General features: G+C 48.8%; 1 protein-coding gene across 23 annotated transcripts in view; it reads right to left on the reverse strand.

Annotated features, from left to right (window-relative positions):
• CYRIB (CYFIP related Rac1 interactor B) overlaps positions 1 to 20,657 on the reverse strand; it is a 177,560-nt gene that overhangs the window by 139,510 nt on the left and 17,393 nt on the right. Inside the window, exon 2 of one of the 23 annotated variants that reach the window (XM_033202875.1) lies at positions 9,018 to 9,124. The exons of the other annotated variants lie outside the window; for them this stretch is intronic. The gene's annotated coding sequence lies outside the window, so the exon portion shown is untranslated. The remainder of the gene's footprint in view (positions 1 to 9,017; positions 9,125 to 20,657) is intronic. 23 annotated transcript variants of the gene reach the window in all.

A 20,657-nucleotide genomic window follows, 5' to 3' on the forward strand; every position in this document is an offset into this window, starting at 1 on the left:
CCAGCCTAGGTGACAGAGCGAGACTCTGTCTCAAAATAAATAAATAAATAAATAAATATCAATGTTTTACAATCCTAATACCAGGAAAACACAAAGTACTTCTGATTTTCAATGCATGTTTACTACCAAGATGCAAATCCCATACACGTTTTGGGATGCTTTGGAAGTAACAACTGATTCTTGGTTCCACCACAAGTTGATAAACATTCTCTGGCTTGGATTTTCTGTCAATAGTAGCAGAGATTAATTTCAAACATTTTGCTATGCTAACATAAGGAATAAAGCCTACTAGAGCTTCTTTTATTCACAAGCTGTCTTCTCTGAGACTATAACCTTGTAGGTTGAACCACTATTAGCTGGAAACTTCTTTTGGAAGGATAAGAGAGAACAGCACCCAGAGTATACCTTTTGCCCAGAACTGGAGCCCAAGATCTGGGGAGATACTGCTATAATACTGGGCCATTCTCTTTCAAAGATAATAAACAGCAGAAGGGTCTATTAATTATCATTTCCCAGCTGGCCATGGTGGTACAAGCCTGTAATCCCAGCACTTTGGGAGGCCAAGGCAGGCAGATCACCTGAAGTCAGGAGTTTGAAACCAGCCTGGCCAACATGGTGACACCCAGTCTCTACTAATAATACAAAAAAAAAAAAAAATTGGCCTGGCATGGTGGCAGACACCTGTAATCCCAGCTATTCGGGAGGTTGAGGCAGGAGAATTGCTTGAAGCCAAGACACGGAGGTTGCAGTGAGCCAAGATCACGCCATTGCACTCCAACCTGGGTGACAAGAGCAAGACTCTGTCTCAAAAAATAAAATAAAATAATCATTTCCCTTTAAACTCATTCTCTCCTGGAAACATGAACCATTTTTCAGAACAAATTCTGATGCATGATAAAAATAAAAACACAGTTTCTACATTTTGTCTACCATTCTCCTGGCATAGGCTGATCACAGCTTAAGATACACATCTTCATTTTCCACAGTATCATGATCTATTGCTTACATAGTTAAAATTGTTTTCAATGGGCCAGGGAAGGAGGTTGCAGTGAGCCAAGATTGCACCACTGCACTCCAGCCCGGGCGACAGGGCAAGACAACATCTCAAAAAAAAAAAAAACGAAAAAACCACTAAAGTACTTGCACCTCTATGTCCAAGTGATAAATCTGCCTTCAAGAAATCTGATTTTTGGGGTGGGGGAGGACAATTACATAGTATGGTGCTTAACATGTTGATAAATGTTCAAAAGAAGTTTTTTGATGCTTTAAGCCAATCATCTGTTTAAACCAATAACATTAATTATTACTGTGTACTTTAATATGTATTCTTGTTTTTCAAGAAGCCCAGTTCAGCACACTATTGATTTAATAAACGATATGCGCTGGGAGCCGTGGCTCACGCCTGTAATCCCAGGTACTCGGGAGGCTGAGGCAGGAGAATTGCTTGAACCTGGGAGGCAGAGGCTGTAAGGCAGTAAGCCAAGATTGCGCCACTGCACTCCAGCCTGGGCCACAGAGTGAGACTCTGTCTCAAAAAAAAAAAAAAAACCTAATGTGAGGTCAGGCACAGTGGCTCACACCTGTAATCCCTGCACTTTGGGAGGCCAAGGCAAACGGATCAGTTGAGCTCAGGAGTTCAAGACCAGCCTGGGCAACATAGTGAAATCCCATCTCCACCAAAAATCCAAAAAAAATTAGCTGGTCGTGGTGGTGCACACCTGTGGTTCCAGCTACTCAGGAGGCTGAGGTGGGAGGATCTCTTGAACCTGAGGGGTGGAGGTTGCAGTGAGCAGAGGTGGCACAACTGCACTCCAGCCTGTGTAACAGAGTGAGACACTATCTCAAACACACACACACACACACACACACTCACAAGACAAAAAACAAAACAACATAATATGAAGATGGGAAGGAGATAGGGGAGGAAGGAAACGAACTATTGTGACTGAAAAACCAGATCCCAATACTATCTTGGTTAAACTGAGAGGTAGAGTTAGCTCCCCGCCCCCACCTTTTTTTTCAAGACAGGGTCTGGCTCTGTTGCTCAGGCTGGAGTGCAGTGGTGCAATCTCAGCTCGCTGCAACCTCCACCTCCTGGGCTCAGGCCGTCCTCCCACCTCAGCCTTCAGAATGGCTGGAACTATAGGCACATGCCACCATGCCCTGCTAATTTTTGTTTGTTGGTTGGTTGTTTGGTTGGTAAAGATGGGGTTTTGCCATGTTGGCCAGGCTGGTATTGAACTCCTAGACTCAAAATATCTGCCAACCTCAGCCGCCCAAAGCGCTGGGATTACAGGTGTGAGCCACTGTGCCTGGCCCCAGCCCCACCTTTTTTTAAGTGGAGACATGGAGAGGAGCTCACTAATAGATGAGCAAGATAAAAATGATGTTTCTGAAACAATGGAGAACTAATTATCAAATACTTCCTCAGTGTAAGGATATATCACTTTTAAAGGTATGTCACTATTTACTTGGAAATTGACATTTGCAGAGATAGAGAATACTATTTCTGGGTATCTGGTCCAACTCCCTGATTTTATAGGTGAGGGAATCTAAAGTCTGCAAGAAAAGAACATGCCTGGGGCCTGAGAGTAGGATCACAGCAGAGCAGGACCAGGACCAAGCTTCCTGACTTAGCTTCCCCCCATTTCCAAAGCCCTTCACCTGGTGAACTGCTTCCCGGGCTTTGGGTCTCAGTTCAGGGAGCCGGCTGTCCAGATGGGTGACCCTGCTGGTCCACCCAAACCCTGTCCCCTTCTCTCAGAGCACTCCTCACACTATAGGTGAAGGACGCCATCATATATTCACCTAGCTTCCCCACTGGACTGAGAGTAACTCGAGTGGGCATTCCTTTTTGTGTCCCGGTACTGAGTGCAGTAATGACATCCACATGGATACTGTGTGTAGTGAAGAGAGTGACCAACTTGTCCCCATTGGCCAGGGAATTTTCCCAGCTTTAGCAATGCAAGTCCCAAGTCCTAGGAAACCCCTCAACCAAGATGGCTGGCCACTGGTAGTGACATTAACAGGATCAGACAGCCTGGTCACACTTTCCCCTTCTCTAACTATCCTCCAACACCCAGCCCAGGCCCCAGAGCCCTGTCTGTGCCATGTGGTCCCTTCAGCTCAGCCCTGTCCAATAGAACCTTCTGCCTTGATGAAGATGATTTCTATCTGCACTGTCCAATACCTTAGCTCAGGCCACATGTGGTTACTGAGCACTTGAACTCTGGCTACTGCAACTGAGGAACTGAATTTTTTATCTGATTTAATTTTAATTAACTGAAACATAAATAGCCCCACGTGGCTAGTGGCTACTCTGTTGGACAATTCCATTCTGGTTTTCCATTTATGGAATTAGCGTGCCATCACTGCACACAGGGATGAACTTTAAAGCCAGACAGACCTTGATCCAAATCCTGACTCATTTACCAACACAGCACTCTTAAGGAATCTTGTTTCTTCATCTGTAATCCTCACAAACTTACTTTGCAACAATGTATGGAAAGTGAAGTGACTGGCCAATAGCAGAAGGTCAAGAAATAGTATTTCTCTAGAAGCAACCAAACCAAATACATGTAACAAATGCGAGAAAAATCTGATTCTGAACCAAAAAAGCAAATGCATGAACATCATTTCCAGCAGATCTCTAAAAGCCTTGCCTGTTTTAAATTCTCATTCTAAATTGTCATGGCTGTCCAGCTGGGCTCACCACATCTTAATTTCTGTCCCCAGGCCTGCAGTTGGCTGTCACCAAGCCACTTCAGAAAGTACCGCAGTCACCACAGTCTAGGTACAAACATGCATGTCCGACTCTCCAAAATGTATACATTAAATATGTGCAATTTTTTCCATATACCAATTATACCTTAGTGGAGCTGTTTAAAAAAAAATACCCTTGGAAGTGGCTCATGCCTGTAATCCCAGCATTTTGGGAGGCAGAGGAGAGAGGATCGTTTGAGTCCAGGAGCTCAAGACCAGCCTGGGCAACACAGCAAGATCCTGTCTCTGTTAAAAAATATATAAATAAAAAAAATACGCTGCTAAATTAACAACAACAACAAAAATTTTAAATAAGAAGACACCATTGGGCAGCAGGCACTGGGTGGGAGTTACTGTGCCAGGTCACCCTGAGCATGGCCACACACAGCCCCACCAGCAGGAAGGGATCCACGGCAGGGAGGGAGGGATCCAGGCCAGTCCCAGAGCAGGGAGGAGGCAGCGCTCACGTGCGCTGTGCACCAGCCACGGGGATGCGGGGACGCTGGGGACGCGGGGATGCGGCGACACCGGGGACCGCCCGGGAGCAAGTCTGCGCATCGCCGGGCTCCGCCGAGGCCTGTAGAGGACACAGCCCTCTCTCTCCCGCGGGGTGCGGGACTGGGCGCAAGAAGCCGAAGCGCTGCCCCATAAAGCCGATTTTCTCCGGGGCCCTCCCAGGCCCTAATGAATACATCCAATTGGCAGGAACCCGCAGCAGGTCCTAGGAGAAGCCAGCCTCTGATTGGAATCACCGGGGAGCTTTTAAAAATATTGTTCCCCGGAATCGGAGATCAGGGTTTACAGACAGCTCCCAGGTGATGGTGCTGCACAGCTGGGGCCTCTGTATTTTTCCTCTGAATGCCTGAGGAGGTGATCCTGCTGAGCCGCCAAGGCGGGGAGCACCGCCCACCAGCAGAGAGAAGCACTATTTAGGGCTGTGGCAAGAAGTCCTATCCTTAAAAGTCCCCTGCCTGTCTCTGGCTGCAGGGACAACACTCAGAGGGCTGCAGGGGCCTGAAGCCAGACATGGGACAGGAGCTGCTTCCCTCTCCTTGCAGATGGCTGAACACTTTCCAGTAGCCCAGGACCTCCCCATCCAGTGTCTCCCCATCAGGGCTGGCAGGGAGGCCCTCTTCCCCATCCACTGAGCATCCAAGCGAGGGAGGCCTAATCCATGCACCTGGCACTTAGGAAGCCCACAGTCAGTGCTGTTACTGTGGTTGCTACCCTCATCTCACTGGGAAGGAAGCCGGCTCAGAGAGATGGGATGAGTCACCCAAGGCCACATGATGCTGGGGGCAGGGCTGGCATGGGAACACTGGGCTCCAGGGCTCATTCTCCTCCCTGTACCCCAGGATGTGGCCACTGCCCTGCCCTCCCCCAACACCTTTTTTCCTCCCTCTTACAGAAAACAGGCAGGCTCCACCAGTCAGGATAACACTTCATTCATTGCACACGCTAGGGCTTTAATTCATGGGACCCCACCTGCCCTCCTCAAAATAGTCCTGGGTCCTCTAGGAATGCCCTCCAAGCACTCCAGAGTGGTGGTTTTTAGCACAGCTTTGAAGCCTGACACACCAGGGTTGCCACTCAGTAGCTGGGTGATCTGGGACAATTTTCTTAACCTCTCTGGGCTCAGTTTCCTCTGCTGTAAAGTGGGACTGATAATATTTACCACTAAGGGTTGTGGTGAGGATTAGGTGAGATCATCCAGCGGATGGGATGGGCACCACAGCGGCTGGCAGCAAGTACTAACAGGCAGTAGGTGCCACTATCCAGGAGGCAGGTCTTTCTCATGACCTCTCTATGCTCCGTCCTGGCCAGGGAAAGCTCCACATTGCTCACCCTCTTGCCTTATTCACCCTCTTAAAATCCCCTGGGCTCCCTGAGCCGGTGACCTACTGCCTCTCGCTCGCCATTCCTCTTGGGTGCCTGGTCCACCCTGGAGACAATGGTGACCCACCATGTGGCTGGAGGTGCCACATCCTCCCCCACCCCCCAGAAATAGTAAACGAGAAGTAACCTTTTTCTATTCCCCATTCCAGACTTCCTTAATTAAAATCAAATATTTGCACACTTTCCAAAGCCTATAAACCTGATTGCTCTCAGAAAAAACAAAACCAAAAAAAAATGCTTCAGAGCAAATAGAGTGAGTGTGGCACAGGTGGTCCGGCAGGACCTCGGGGTACAGGGCAGCAGGTCCTGAACAACTACACCAGCCCAGAGCAGTCGCCCTCCATAACAAATCAGTGCAACATTCAATCTGCAAAAGGCCCACTGAAAAGCCACTGAGGGTTAGTAGGGGTGGGGAAAGGATGGAAGGGAAGAATAGTCTACCCCAGCCCCGCCCTGAATGCTTTCAAACCAGCCACTTCTCACTGGCATGGCTGCCCAGCTGTTAAAATAGTGAGTCCTTCCACACAGGCTGGGAAGTAGCTGCTGCCCCAGGAGCCCTCACTGTAAGTGCCCCTTCCCCAGCACTCCGGAACCTCCCCTAGGATGCAGCAAGGAAAGAATTAGTGTTGGGGCACCAGTAGAGGCTTCCAGAAAGTACTGCAATCTGTGCCCAAGGTTAAATATTCTGGCCATCACCCCTAGGCACCGGTAAGGGGCATGAAGATGCAAACAAAATTCTGGGGGATTCAGAAGAGGGACAAGGTTTCAATAAATGATTGCTAAGGGAAGAGAGAGGGGAAGCAGGTGGGGTGGAGAGAGACAGGAAACTGATTCAAGTGGTAGTTGAGCGGCCCCGAGGAGAGGCCCCAGAACTGCCCACACCTCCCTCCTCTAGGCCACTCACTCTCCCAGTTCAGGTCACCACTGCAGAAGTCTCCCTAGCCAGGTGCTACAGTTTCAACACTTGTCCCCCTCAAAACTCATGTTGAAACTTAATCCCCACCAGGCGCAGTGGCTCACGCCTGTAATCCCAGCACTTTGGGAGGCTGAGGTGGGCAGATGACAAGGTCAGGAGATGGAGACCATCCTGGCTGACACGGTGAAACCCCGTCTCTACTAAAAATACAGAAAAATTAGCTGGTCATGGTGGCGGGCGCCTGTAGACCCAGCTACTTGGGAGGCTGAGGCAGGAGAATGGCGTGAACCCGGGAGGCAGAGCTTGCAGGGAGCTGAGATCGCGCCACTGCACTCCAGCCTGGGCGACAGAGCAAGACTCTGTCTCAACAAAAAAAAAAAGAAAAAAGAAAGAAACTCAATCCCCAATTTGGCAGTGTTCAGAGGTGGGACCTTAAGAGATGGTGGCTAGATCATGAGGGCTCTGCCTTCGTGAATGGATTCATCCATTCATGGATTAATAGGTTAATGGATTAATGGGTTGTCTTGGGAGTGGGACTGGTGGCTTTATAAGAGGAAGAGAGACCTGAGCTAGCACATGAGCTCTCTCAGCCCCTTACCATGGGATGCTCTGCACAGCCTCAGGAATTTGCAGAGTCCCCAACAGCAAGAAGGCCCTCACCAGATGCAGCCCCTCAACAATGGACATCTCAGCCTCCAGAACTGTAAGAAAAAAATAGCTTCCTTTTCTTTATAAGTTACTCAGTTTCAGGTATTCTGTTGTAAGCAACAGAAAATGGACAAAGACACCAGAGGCAAAAGCAAACCCAGTACTGCATGCCAGCCTCCAAGCCCCTTCTGGTAATGGCACTGCTTTCCTCTGGGGCATCCCCTAACCCTCCCCTCATGCTCCAGGGGTGGCACATTACCTAGAGGAGGACAGTCAAAGCATGGAACCTCCAGAACCAATAGATGGCTCAAACGCAGCCATGTGCCCCTAAATGGACAATAAGAGACTTCTCTCACACCTTGGCTGAAGCCACTAGGAAAGGGGTACCTTCCCCCTACCCTACAGGGTTGCAAACATGAGTGGATAGAAACCTGAATCCAAGCTGATGGCCTCTTGCCATCTTGAAAGGAGAGACTGCTTGAGAAACAAGAAAGAAAAGCACAGCCAGGACACAGGAGACAAAACCTGGCCCACACAGTTGGGGGCCCTGGATCAGCCATGCCCAACCGGGTAGTGACTTGACACAATAAATGATCTTTTCTAGATTTAAGCTAGCTTGAGTTTGGTTACTGTAACTTGCAACACAGCGCTGACTGACACAAAGCTCTATGGGTTAATGAGAGGCTGCTGGTTGCTACTAGGTCCCACTTCCTATTCTGGCTACCATTTCAGGTCTGACTGTGGCTTATTGATGGCACCTTGGAGGCTGGGCTAAGTCCCCAAGCCTTCCATGGGTGCAAACACGACATCCCTCTCTCATTGTGGGCCCCGGACTCCAGTCTCTCATCTGCCACCTCCCACCTTTTCTTTTTTTCTTTTTTTTTTGAGACAGAGTCTCGCTCTGTCGCCCAGGCTGAAGTTCAATGGCGCAATCTCAGCTCACTGCAAGCTCCGCCTGCTGGGTTCACGCCATTCTCCTGCCGCAGGCCTCCCTAGTAGCTGGGACTACAGGCGTCCGCCACCATGCCTGGCTAATTTTTTTTTTCTTTTTTTGTATTTTTAGTAGAGACAGGGTTTCACCGTGTTAGCCAGGATGGTTTCAATCTCCTGACCTCGTGATCCACCTGCCGGGATTACAGGCGTGAGTCACCGCGCCCGGCTCTTTTCTTTTTTATGAGACTGAGTCTTGCTCTGTCGCCCAGGCTGGAGTGCAGTGGCACGATCTTGGCTCACTGCAACCTCCACCTCCTAGGTTCAAGTGATTCTTCTGCCTCAGCCTCCTGACTAGCTGGGATTGCACAGGCAGGCGTCACCTCGCCCAGCTAATTTTTGTATTTTGAGTAGAGATGGGGTTTCACCATGTTGGCCAGGCTGGTCTCGAACTCTTGGCCTCAAGCGATCTGCCTGCCTCGGCTTCCCAAAGTGCTGAGATTACAGGCGTGAGCCATCATGCCCGGACCCACCATTTCTAGTACACAAATCCTCCACTGGCTCCCACGGCCTACAGATTGGGACGCAAGTCCCTTTAACACAGCTTACAAAGCCACCATCACCTGACCCTGATGTCTTCGATGTAAGGTTTTTGTATTGGTTGGGACCCGGAGAGTGCGCCAACAGACAACATGAGGCAGTGTGCAGCAACATGCTGTTTTAATGAGCGCCTGGGTGCAGGCGGGCTGAGGCCTAAAATGGCGTCGGCCCCAAGTGAGGACGGAGCAAAGGTTTCATAGTCTCCTAGTCGGACGTAACTGCTACGTTGTACTCGGATGGCCTCTTTCTTGATCTTCAGAAGTACCTGTCTTCCGGCCAGGGTAGGTGTCTTCCGGCTGGCTCTCTTCCTGATTCTGCTATCTTGCTGACGCACGCTGCTGACCCAAGTGGTCTTGCAACCAGGGATTGGGCCTGAGAAGGAAGGAGTTATTCATCTCCTTAAGTTTTCAGGCCCCGGGGAGAATCTTATACTCAGGAACCCTCTAATTCAGCCACGTGGACCTGTGAATGTTCTTTGACTATGCTGAGATCTTTCCCATCTCCAGGTATTTGCACATGTCACCTGACAGGAACAGTGTTTCCAAATGTTTAGGAGTCTTAGCAAGCCCACTTTACACCATAAACTCTCTGAGGATGAGGGTAACCCCTCATGTTCTCTAACCCACATCCAGTCCACTGAGGTCAAGGCCTCCGCTCCCTGTGGGCGTTGGATAAATATTGAAAGGACTTCATAAACACAGCTTCTTCCCCTCCATGATTACCAAGGCCCATAACCCCGCAAGGTGTCTAACACTCACACTGGGACAGAAACAGGCTGAGTTCAATGTCTTTATTATGTAAATTATGGTGGATGGGGGTTTTTTTCCTCGATTTAATTGAAAAACAGCCAGATGTGTACATTTCAGCAAGAGCCCAAAGAAAAAGTCTACAAAGAAAACTCTCAACACTGCACATGAACTGAGAGCACTTATCATTGCAACGTTGGGAGAGTTCGTTTCAAAATAGACTCTGGAGATCTTCTAGTACAACCTGCCCATTTTACAGAAGTGGAAACTGAAATTTCAAGAAGTGAAATCACAGCCCAGCATCACACAGCTAGGAGGCTGACCTGCCAGGACAAACACCAGGTTCTGTCTTTTCCCCCCAACATGTATTAATAACGGCATCTTCATTTTCACTTTTCGTTATCATAACACTCATCACACACTCACTTAAGACTGGAAGCCACAGAGAAGCATATGTGTTTTCTGCTCTTTGCACCACCTCTCAGTGCGTCTCTGGAAAATAGGGTCTCTGTTTACTGGCAGGACGACTGGAGCCTTCCAGGCCTTAGACCTCCTGTGGTCTCTTACCCTCTCTCCTACCAGTAAACATTGCCAACACCAGCAGCACAGATAGCAGCTGCCCACTGAGCAGTGAAAGGCGGTCTCTACTTCCAAAGCCTACCGAGGCTCTTCTCAAGTTTCTATCTCACTGATTGTTTTGAAGGAACTCAAATTAAGTTACTCCTCAGACAATCTCTGATTTTGGCAAGCACCTAAATCAGCATGTAAGGGGCACTCTGAGTCGTTCCCTCTGCAGGGACCGGGGTGTAGGTAGCAGATGCATGGCCAGAGAGGGTCCTCATCAAGGCAGCAGAGCAGCGCAACCAGAACTCACTCCCACCCCAGCCTCAGGACGTGTTCAGGACCTCGCAGGCCTGATGCCCTTTCTTATTTCATATCGTTGACTTTCCGAGGCAGTAAGAGGGCCACCTCTCCAAGTCGTCCTCAGTTTTAGGGCACTTCCCCATCTATGAAGGCACAGTTTTCTTCTCCATCTCTTCTACTAGGCTGTGCACTCCCTGGTGCCCAGCACGGTGTGGGCACCAAGTAGGTGCTCCATAAACACGTGAATATACATATATGTATATACTGTATATGCATGTTTTATACATACAAACTTGTTTATTTGTAGCATATAGTTGGCATTCGATAAATGCTTGTTTTAGGTAGTCATAACACATACATGTATATGCATGCTCTATATATCTAAAGTATGTTTTATCTATGACACATAATAGGTGTTCAGTAAATGACGGGTATATACGTAATATGTATAATATTTCATGCTGCTGAGCAAATGAAGAGGTAAAGAACAATACAGTGTATGTGTGTGTGTCCATGCGTGCATGCGTGTGTGTGTGTGTATGTGTGTGTGTGTGTGTGTATATATATATATTTTTTTTTTTTTTTTTTAATTCCCCAAGACGGGGTTACACTCTGTCAGGCTAGAGTGTAGTGGCAGGATCATGGCCTCCTGCAGCCTTGACCTCTGAGGCTCAAGCGATCCTCCTGTCTCAGCCTCCCAAGTAGCTGGGATTACAGGCACCTGCCACTGCACCTGGCTAATTTTTTGTACTTTTAGTAGAGACAGGGACTCAAGCGATTCTCCTGCCTCAGCCTCCCGAGTAGCTGGGATTACAGGCGGCCACCACTGCACCTAGCTAATTTTTTATATTTTTAGTAGAGATGGGGTTTCGCCATGTTGGCCAGGCTGGTCTTGAACTCCTGATCTCAAGTGATCTGCCCACCTTGGCCCCCCAAAGTGCTAGGATTACAGGTGTGAGACACCGTGCCCGGCCTTGTTGTACCTTTAAACCATGTCTTGGCTGGGCACAGTAGCTCACAACTATAATCCTAGCACCTTGGGAGGCTGAGGTGGGAGGACTGCTTGAGGCTATGAGTTCACAACAAGCCTGGGCAACATAGTGAGACCCTGTCTCTAAAAATAATAAAAAGGAAATCAGCCATGTGTAATGGCTAATTTTTTTAATTTATAAAAATAAAAAAAAGGTACAACAGGCTGAGGAGTTGAAATGAAAATTCCAGGAGGGCAAATACTGCGTCTTTTGCTCTCCATTATATCCCTAGGCCCTAACACAGTGCCTGCCTGGCACTAAGTATGTGCTCAATAAATACTAGCTGAATAGAATGGACATTTGAAAGCCCTCTCCAAAACTCATGTTGAAATGTAATTCCCAGTGTGGCGGTATTGAGAGGCAGGGCTTTTATGAGGTGATCAGATTATGAGGACTCTGCCCTCATGAATGGATTAATCCATGCATGGGCTATGGGTTGGTGAGTTAATGGATTAATGGGTTATCATGGGAGGGGAACTGGTGACTGTATAAGAAGAAAAAGAGAGACCTGAGTTACCAATGTGAGCAGGCTTAGCCCCCTCATCATGTGATGCCCTGCACAGCCTCGGGACTCTGCAGAGAATCCTCACTCTGGTGAGCAAAAAGACTCAGCAGACGCAGCCCCTCCACCTGGGACTTCTCAGCCTCCAGAACTATAAGAAATAAATTTCTGGCCGGGCACAGTGGCTCATGCCTGTAATCCCAGCACTTTGGGAGGCCGAGGTGGGCAGATCACTTGAGGCGAGGAGTTTGAGACCAACCTAGCCAACATGGTGAAACCCTGTCTCTACCAAAAACTACAAAAATTAGCTGGGTGTGGTGGCACGCACCTTTAGTCCCAGCTACTTGGGAGGCTAAGGTAGGAGAATCGCTTGAACCTGGGAGGCAGAGGCTGCACTGAGCTGAGATTGCACTATTGCACTCCAGCCTGGGCAACAGAGTGAGACCCTGTCTCCAAAAAAAAAAAGACATCAGGAAGCTATTAAGGAAGGTTTTAAGCAGAGGGATGGTATGATCCGAGTAATAATTTTTAGGCCGGGCATGGTGGTTCACGCCTGTAATCTCAGCACTTTGGGAGGCCAGGCTGAGGCACGCACAGTGCATGAGCCAAGGAGTTGGAGACCAGCCCGGGCAACATAGTGAGACTCTGTATCTACAAATAATAGAAAAATTGGATAGGTGTGGTGATGCATGCCTGTGGTCCCAGCTACTCAGAAGGCTGAAGTGGGAGGATTGCTTGAGTTCAGACCGTCAAGGCACTCCAGCCTGGGCAACAGAGTAAGACCCTGCCTCAAAAATAAAATAAAATAAAATAAAACAAAAACATTTTTTAAAAATCTGATACAATCTGAAAATGAATTGGAAGTGGGGAAAATGTCCCCTCAGGACCCTGCCCACTTGTCAGAGCAAGAAATGACCCTACTGCCGCCCCCTCTCAGAACAGCGCTCAGAAAGATAACACGGTTTCAGCCATCATTATTAGTTCACTGTTTTTCATCGCTCTTTAACGAACACTGTGAGGCACTGCAATAAATGCTGGAGACCCTGAGATGAAGGACACACAGGACTTGTTTTCCAAGAGCCTAAAATCCCTAATCTCCAAGATCAGCCAGTCTTTCCAGAGAAGCATTTAACTCAGACCAATACTTTTGGAAGAGAGCAGAGCTCCGGAGTCCTGATGACCCATTGTTCGCATCTCCACCTTTCTTTATCATGTATATGTTTATTATACCTTGCCTCTTTCCAAGAGACAGTTGAGATCACTTACAACAAGAAAAGAACCCGCGAGGATTACAAACAGAAGAAAATATGACAGTGGGAACTCTGACAAAGCAAATGGCCTGAACCTGCAGGCTGGTGATAGCTGCTGTGACCAAGCGCAAATTCAGCTCTGAGCTTCCTGGCAGCCAGGGCCGAAAGGAATACACAGCAAGAAGGAAGAGCAACCTTTCCTCTCTGGTAACACAGCGTTTCCTGGCTACCTTTAAATTCTACAAAACAAAGGTAGGGCTTACTGTGGATGGGCAAGGCTGGGGTCAGCATGGTAACCGTGGGTGCAGGCACCCTCTCAATCATCTTGTTCATTATAGAACTTAACATCTTCCTCTCCGGGCGTGGTGGCTTACACCTGTAATCCCAGCACTTTGGGAGTCCAAGGCGGGCGGATCACTTGAGATCAGGAGTTTGAGACCAGCTTGGCAAACATAGTGAAACCCTGTCTCTACTGAAAATACAAAAATTAACCAGGTGTGGTGATACGCACCCGTAATCCCAGCTATTTGGGAGGCTGAGGCAGGAGAATCACTTGAACTCAGGAGGCAGAGGTTGCAGAAGGCCGAGATCACACCACTACACTCCAGCCTGGGTGACAGACCAAGACTTTGTCTCAAAAAAAACAAACAAAAAAAGAACTCTGGCTGAACACAGTGGCTCATGCCTATAATCCCAGCACTTTGGGAGGCCAAGGCAGGCAGATCACTTGAGGTCAGGCATTTGAGACCTGACTGGACAACACAGGGAAACCCAGTCTCTACTAAAAATACAAAGATTAGCCAGGTGTGGTGGCAGGCACCTGTAGTCCCAGCTACTCAGGAGGCTGAGGCAGAAGAATCGCTGGAACCCAGGAGGTGGAGTTTGCAGTGAGCCAAGATCACACCACTGCACTCCAGCTTGGGCGACAGAGCGAAACTCTCTAAAAAAAAAAAAAATTAGCCGGATGTGGTGGTTCACACCTGTAGTCCCAGCTACTCATGAGGCTGAGGTGGGAGAAGCACTTGAACCCAAGAAGTGGAAGCTGCAGTGAGCTGAGATCGCACCACTGCACTCAGACAGTGGTTTTGCCTGGGAGACAAAACCAGATTCTGTCTCAAAAATAAAAGGAGTCCTTGTGCCACCACAGCACCTCTGCCTACCTCCCTCAATTCTCCCACCATCTGGACACCATCATCCAATTGTGTGTGTCTCTCCACCTCTGGACTGTAAGCTCCTTAAAGTCCAGGATTACTTCTTGGTTATATACTGAATTGTGTCCCCCAAAATTCATACACTGAAGTCTTGACCCCTAATGTCAAAGAATGTAATGTTATTTGGGTTTAGGATCTTTGCAGATGTAATCTCTACAGAAGAGTAGGGTGGGCCCCAGTAAGATGATACGCACGTGAAGACACAGACACACACAGGGAGAAGGCCACGTGCACACGAAGGCAGAGGGTGTCACACCTACAAGCCAAGGTATGCCAAACACTGCCCCAAAACTCCAGAAGTTGGGGGGTGGCATGAAATGGACTCTCCCACACATCCCCAAGAAGGAACCAACCCTACTGGCACCTTCCCCTTGGACTGCCAGCCTCCAGAACAGCTCTCGGACACTAGATGTCTGTTGAGTCCCCAGTTTGTGAGATGGCTAAAGCAGCCCTGGGAAGCTGATACAGGTTTATCTTTGCATGCCTGTGGTTAGCACAGTGCCTGCCACACAGAAGATGGGTTCACCTCTTTGGAACTGAACCACAGAAGCCTGAGTGTTCAAGGCACGGCATCAGGCTGGGGGGCTATCTACCTCCCAGAATGGGAGGCAGGTGCAGAGAGGCACCCAAGCTCCCTGTCTCACCATGTCACCAAGGCCCACAGCAGGCACACGGCGCCTTGCTATAGCCTGGTGGCATACGCCAGTCAAGGCTATGGAACATCAACAACAGAAATCAGCTATGACTATTTTATGGAAAAGAGGATTTTGATGAGAAGATACGAGAAACTCCCAGAATCAACAGGCAAAGTGCAGAGCCACACTCAAAGGACCACGGATACTGTGCAGGGGGAGAATGTGGCCAAGGCCACGTCAGGGGACATCTGCTGCAGACACTGCCACTCCTACTGGGCCTCAACTCTAAACAATCCCTTCCTGCCCCTGCATCTGTGCAGTACTTAGCCCAGGGTCAGAGCCGAAGATAGTAGTGGTCACGTGGCCAAGCTGAAGTCACATGGCAGAGCCTCAGCAGGCCACAGGCTGCGAAAAAGAATGTCTTGTCTACCTCAGCTTCCATACTGGCAGAAGAGGCTCTGCCTCCCTCCAAGACTTACACACTGAGGGTACCCCCAACCAGGAAGGTGGGTAGGAGGCTGAGCACCCCAAAATATAAAAAGTACCCATAAGACCCACCAACCCACGAAGCTGCAGAATTCAGTAAAGGTAGACCCCTGAGTGCCATCACACCATGACAGAGTCCTACAGAGTCCTACAGAATGGACTCAGGCTCCCAGGGTGGCGGAAGTGAAGGAGAGGCCTCTGCATGTCTACACAGCCTCAGAGCCAAGTGTGAACAAAGGAAGTGTTTCTTCATCTCTCACCACAGAGAACAAGTGTGAAGCAGAATTTCAAGCATCTGCTATTGCAAAACATCTAAAGTAGTAGCAAAAGGTCATTTCCAGAAACATCCCTCTTCCCCTACCCTAGAAGCCATTCAGCATCAGCTACATTCTGAATAACATTATCTGAAGCTTGTTCATTCATTCAGCAAACTGTCCCAAGACCCAGATGTGCCTGGCCTCATGCTGGACACTGGAGTTACAAAGATGAATGAGTTGCCATCCCTGACCACAAGTTCAGTAAGCTGGAGGAGAGGACAACAGGGAAAGCTTTGCTGGGGATGGCAGCTGTCGTGGAGGGTTAGAGGTTAGTGATGTGAATATACGTTCCAGATGTTTTTTAGCATTTGCTGGGCATCACACATTGCTAAACACACACACATACACACACACACACACACACACACACACACTTCCTCCCAGTTACCTCCTTAGTCAGCCACCAACCCTAGGACCATGGTCCAGAGGACTAGGCCTGGATGTGCAAACCTAGGTCCTCTTAGGAAGGGCTGCGGGCTACCGGGTAGGCTAAAGATGTCAACATGGTAGATGGCAATCTGCTTCCCTGGGTGGGAGACGAGATAGAGGCTGACGCCAACATGCCAGTTGGCTGTGTTCTTGGGTAGACCTTAGCTCTCAGCCAGCAGCTGGTCCTCAGGAAACTGGGAGATGAAGCTTGTTTTAGGTGCCCCTGCTCTACCCTCCACAATCATAATACCAGCACTTACCATTTGCACTGCACACTACAGTTTATAAGACACTTTTACAGGCATCCACTCCTTCATTCATTCATTGAACACCAAGGCACTTTGCTTAGAGCTAAGAATCTAAACAGTAATTAAACACAGCTGCTACCCGATTGGTTTTCATTTCCTATGGGAAGCCCTCCTTAACCTGTCAGGTTGAGATCAATGTCCCCCAACCCCTACCTCACACCCCACAGGCCATGGTAGCCCAGACTTCCCTAGATCACAGCTCCCTGTATCAGCACTGGGTCTCTTTCTATCTAAACTTCCTGGTTCAGATGCAAAAGGGTTCCTCAACATCTTTGCCACTCATGTTCAAATTCAGACCAGACCCTTACATATTTCAGAACAGGGTCCTCCTCTGCACCCAGGTACCTGCTTGGAAGGACCTAGTGTGTGAGAAGCTATTATTGGGAGGGACCTTAGCCAGTCTCTGGTGCAGTGGCCAGATGTGGACACTGAGGTCCTGGGATGACTCATCTACCCCATCCACCACTGCAGTCCCTGAGCCTAGTACAGTGCCTGGCACACAGTGAAGCAGAACGGATGTCCTGAGGAAGTGCCAGTGGGAAGACCCAGGAGGACAGAGGGGCCATGGGGAAACAGAAGCCAAGTGGGAAAGGGCAGGGGAGACTCAAGGTAAGAATCTGGCATTATCATTCCCTCCTCATTTGTGGATTAGGACATTTATCTCAGAGAGCTTGGGTGACTTGCCCACAATATTACTGCCAGTAAACTAGCTGAACCTCTTCTCTCACTCTCTTCGTACCAATTTCCAAAACAACTCTCTACATATCAGACAGCTTTGAGTCCTCCCTTCCCCACAGCCTGTAGAATTCCATCTCTCTTCCTGTGACCAACTTACTGTTTGGGATCTAATGTATTCTGTACCCTCCCTCCGGGGTATTTTTTTAAGATACCCTGAAGATAGAAGCCTGGGATTAAAAGAAAGAAAAGGATTCCTAATGATGGAATGGCAGGTACTCACTTATTCATTAAACAAATATTTACTGAACACCTAGAGTATGTTCTATTCTAAGTGCAGAGATACCAACGTGAACACAGGCAAAAATCACTGCCCTCTAAGATACCATCATGAAATGGTGTTATGAAAAGCTGGTATGCCTTTGTGAAGCAAGGAAGGAAGGAAAGAAGGAAAGAAGGGAGGGAAGGAGGGAGGGAGGGAGGGAGACGAAGTGATCTATTCAAGATGTCACTTAAGCTGACCCAGGGAACATGGTCTATTGGGGATGAGGAGACCCCAACAATCCTTCACCCCAAGACCACTCTATTGTCTACTGCAGGATCCCCTGTCCTCATTTACTTTCCTTTCAATATCCACAGTAGAAGAGAAACAGACAGAATGAGCCTCCTTTTTTGGCCATTGCTGGCTTCCTAATTAAAGTCAAGGATTTGTGTTTATTCAGGGTCTATAAACACAGACCCAAAAAAGTGTTTAAGGGAAAGCAGATGAAATGTGGGTAAGGACTAGCTAATAAAATCACGGGAAAATGCTGTGCATTTTCAATCATGACTGTGATTAAACAAAACTTGCAGGAGGATGCTCTGAGGGCCAAGGCACATAAATGTGTGCAGGGCCTAAGCTTCCAGGGGAAAATGTAAACCATAACTTCCTGCAGAATTAATTGGTCCCTGGTGGGAGATATGTGCTAAGTTCCTCTGGACAGAGCCAGAGAATCACGATGCAGCTAATGTGGGTTCCCCTCCCCCTCCTGCCACTAGGTTGCCACACAGCCTGTCAAGACTGCATTTAAAAATCCTGTGGATTTGCAGGTTCCTTGGGGACAGCCTTTGGAGGAAGAAACTGTGCTCAAATTACAAGAGGCACCTAAAGAAGCTCAGAAACAGGCCGGGCGCGGTGACTCACGCCTGTAGTCCCAGCACTTTGGGAGGCCGAGGCAGGCGGATCACGAGGTCAAGAGATCGAGACCATCCTGGCCAACATGGTGAAACCCTATCTCTAATACAAATACAAAAATTAGCTGGGCATGATAGCACACGCCTATAGTCCCAGCTACTCAGGGGGCTGAGGCAAGAGAATCGTCGTCTGAACTCGGGAGGCAGAGGTTGCAGTGAGCTGAGATTGCTCCACTGCACTCCAGCCTGGTGACAGAGCGAGACTCTGTCTCAAAAAAAAAAAAAAAAACCTCAGAAACGGAGGTTGTCCCTTCCCGAGCACTCACTGTCAGCTCATCTCAGGACCTCAGTGTCCACATCTGGTGGCCACTGCACCAGATATGGGCTAAGTAAGTTTCCTCCCAATAATAGCTTCTCACACACTAGGTCCTTCCAAGCAGGTACCTGGGTGCAGAGGAGGACCCTGTTCTGAAATATATGAGGTCTGGTCTGAATTTGAACATGAGTGGCAAAGATGTCGAGGAACCCCGAGGATTCCACAAGGAAGTGGATGACTTTGCAGTGATCAAAGAGAGCAAAGGAGGGGTGACAGCCAGGGCCAGCCTTAATGAAACTCTAATGAACAAGTTTCCACAATTAAGGACAACAACGGGAGAGGAACCAGTGGGGCCCAGAAAACAATCAATGCCTTTGATGAAGCACTGCTGATGACATTTCCCACTGGTGCTTTCATCTGGCTCCCCGGGGGTTGCTGGCTTTGCAATGTCTTCAAGGAAACCCATCTCTCTCTTTTTTTTTTTTTTTAGATGAAGTCTTGCTCTGTCGTCCAGGGTGGAGTGCAGTGGCATGATCTCAGCTCACTGCAACCTCTGCCTCCCAGGTTCAAGTAACTCTTGTGCCCCAGCCTCCCAAGTAGCTGGGATTACAGGCATGTGCCACCCTGCCTGGCTAATTTTTGGATTTTTAGTAGAGACAGGGTTTCGCCATGTTGGCCAAGGTGGTCTCGAACTCCTGACCTCAGGTGAAATATATAAACCCCTTTCTGACTTTTTTCTTCTCCTTCTTTTTTTGAAAATTCAAGACATGGTGCTTGATCAATGCTAAGTAGAACAGAGAGCCAGGAAACTCATCTTCAATTCAGTGCCGACAATCCTCAGCTCAGCTCAAACTTGGCAAAACGCTTTCTTCCCTCACATCTATTCATAGCCGTCTGTTCCTAGAGTTAACGCTCAATTATTCACCCTAACAGAGGAATTGTCCCATGCTCTGAGAATAAGGTGGGGCAGGGTGGGAGGCAGGAGGGGCAGAAGAGCAGGGACAGACTAGAAGAGACCCCAGCTGCCGTCCAGTAGGCAGCCACACTCCTCTGAGAGAGCAGCAAGGTGACAGTGCCCTCCAGGTATGGCCAGTGGGGAGGAGCCGACCTTAGTCACCAGGGCCCGCAACACACCAGGGCCTGCAACAAACATGCTGAACTGCATTCACCAGGCCCGTCTCGGGATCGCTGTCCACAGGGAAGGAAAGGGAGGCTCAGACAAGTGACACGACCCGCCAGCAACACAGAGTGAGCAAATGGCAGAGCTGGTGACACGACGCAGAGGCCAGGCCCATGAGCACCAAGCACCCACAGGCCCATGTGCACCAAGCAGCCAAGGAGCAGATGCAATTGATATCTCAGATGATGAAAAGCTTGGAACTGCCACAGGCCCCAACTCCTCCCAGGACTAAACCTTTTACCAGAATTGCTTCCTGCCTGGTGGGCACCCCCAACGATTGGCTAAGTTGAATGGAATCTCCCACAAGGTTTTGTGCTTTTGTATTTTTAATATGCTGGAGACAGAGTCTCACTCTGTTGCCCAGGATAGAGTATAGTGGCACAATCACAGCTCCCTGAAGCCTCGACCTCCCGGCTCATGCAATCCTCCCACTTCAGCCTCCCAAACAGCTGGGACTACTGGTGAATGCTACCATGCCTAGATAATATCTTTATTTTTTTGTAGAGATGGGGGCTTCCTGATGTTGCCCAGGCTGCTCTGGAACTCTTGGGCTCAAGCAATCCTCCCTCCTCTACCTCCCAAAGTGTTGGGATTACAGTCATCAGCCACTGCACCCAGCCTACCATAAGGTTTTGATGAGGATTAAATGAGATGATGTACACCCAGCAGAAACCTCTACTGTCACCGTGTTCCCCTTGTGTTTTAGTCCTTCATTTTCTTCCTCTGACCCTCGAAACTGTAAGGACAAGGAGCCTGCATGACTCAGCATGACTCAGCTTAGT

The sequence above is a fragment of the Trachypithecus francoisi genome, unplaced genomic scaffold (assembly GCF_009764315.1).
Source record: "Trachypithecus francoisi isolate TF-2019V2 unplaced genomic scaffold, Tfra_2.0 Lachesis_group7, whole genome shotgun sequence".
Taxonomy (NCBI): Eukaryota; Metazoa; Chordata; class Mammalia; order Primates; family Cercopithecidae; genus Trachypithecus; species Trachypithecus francoisi.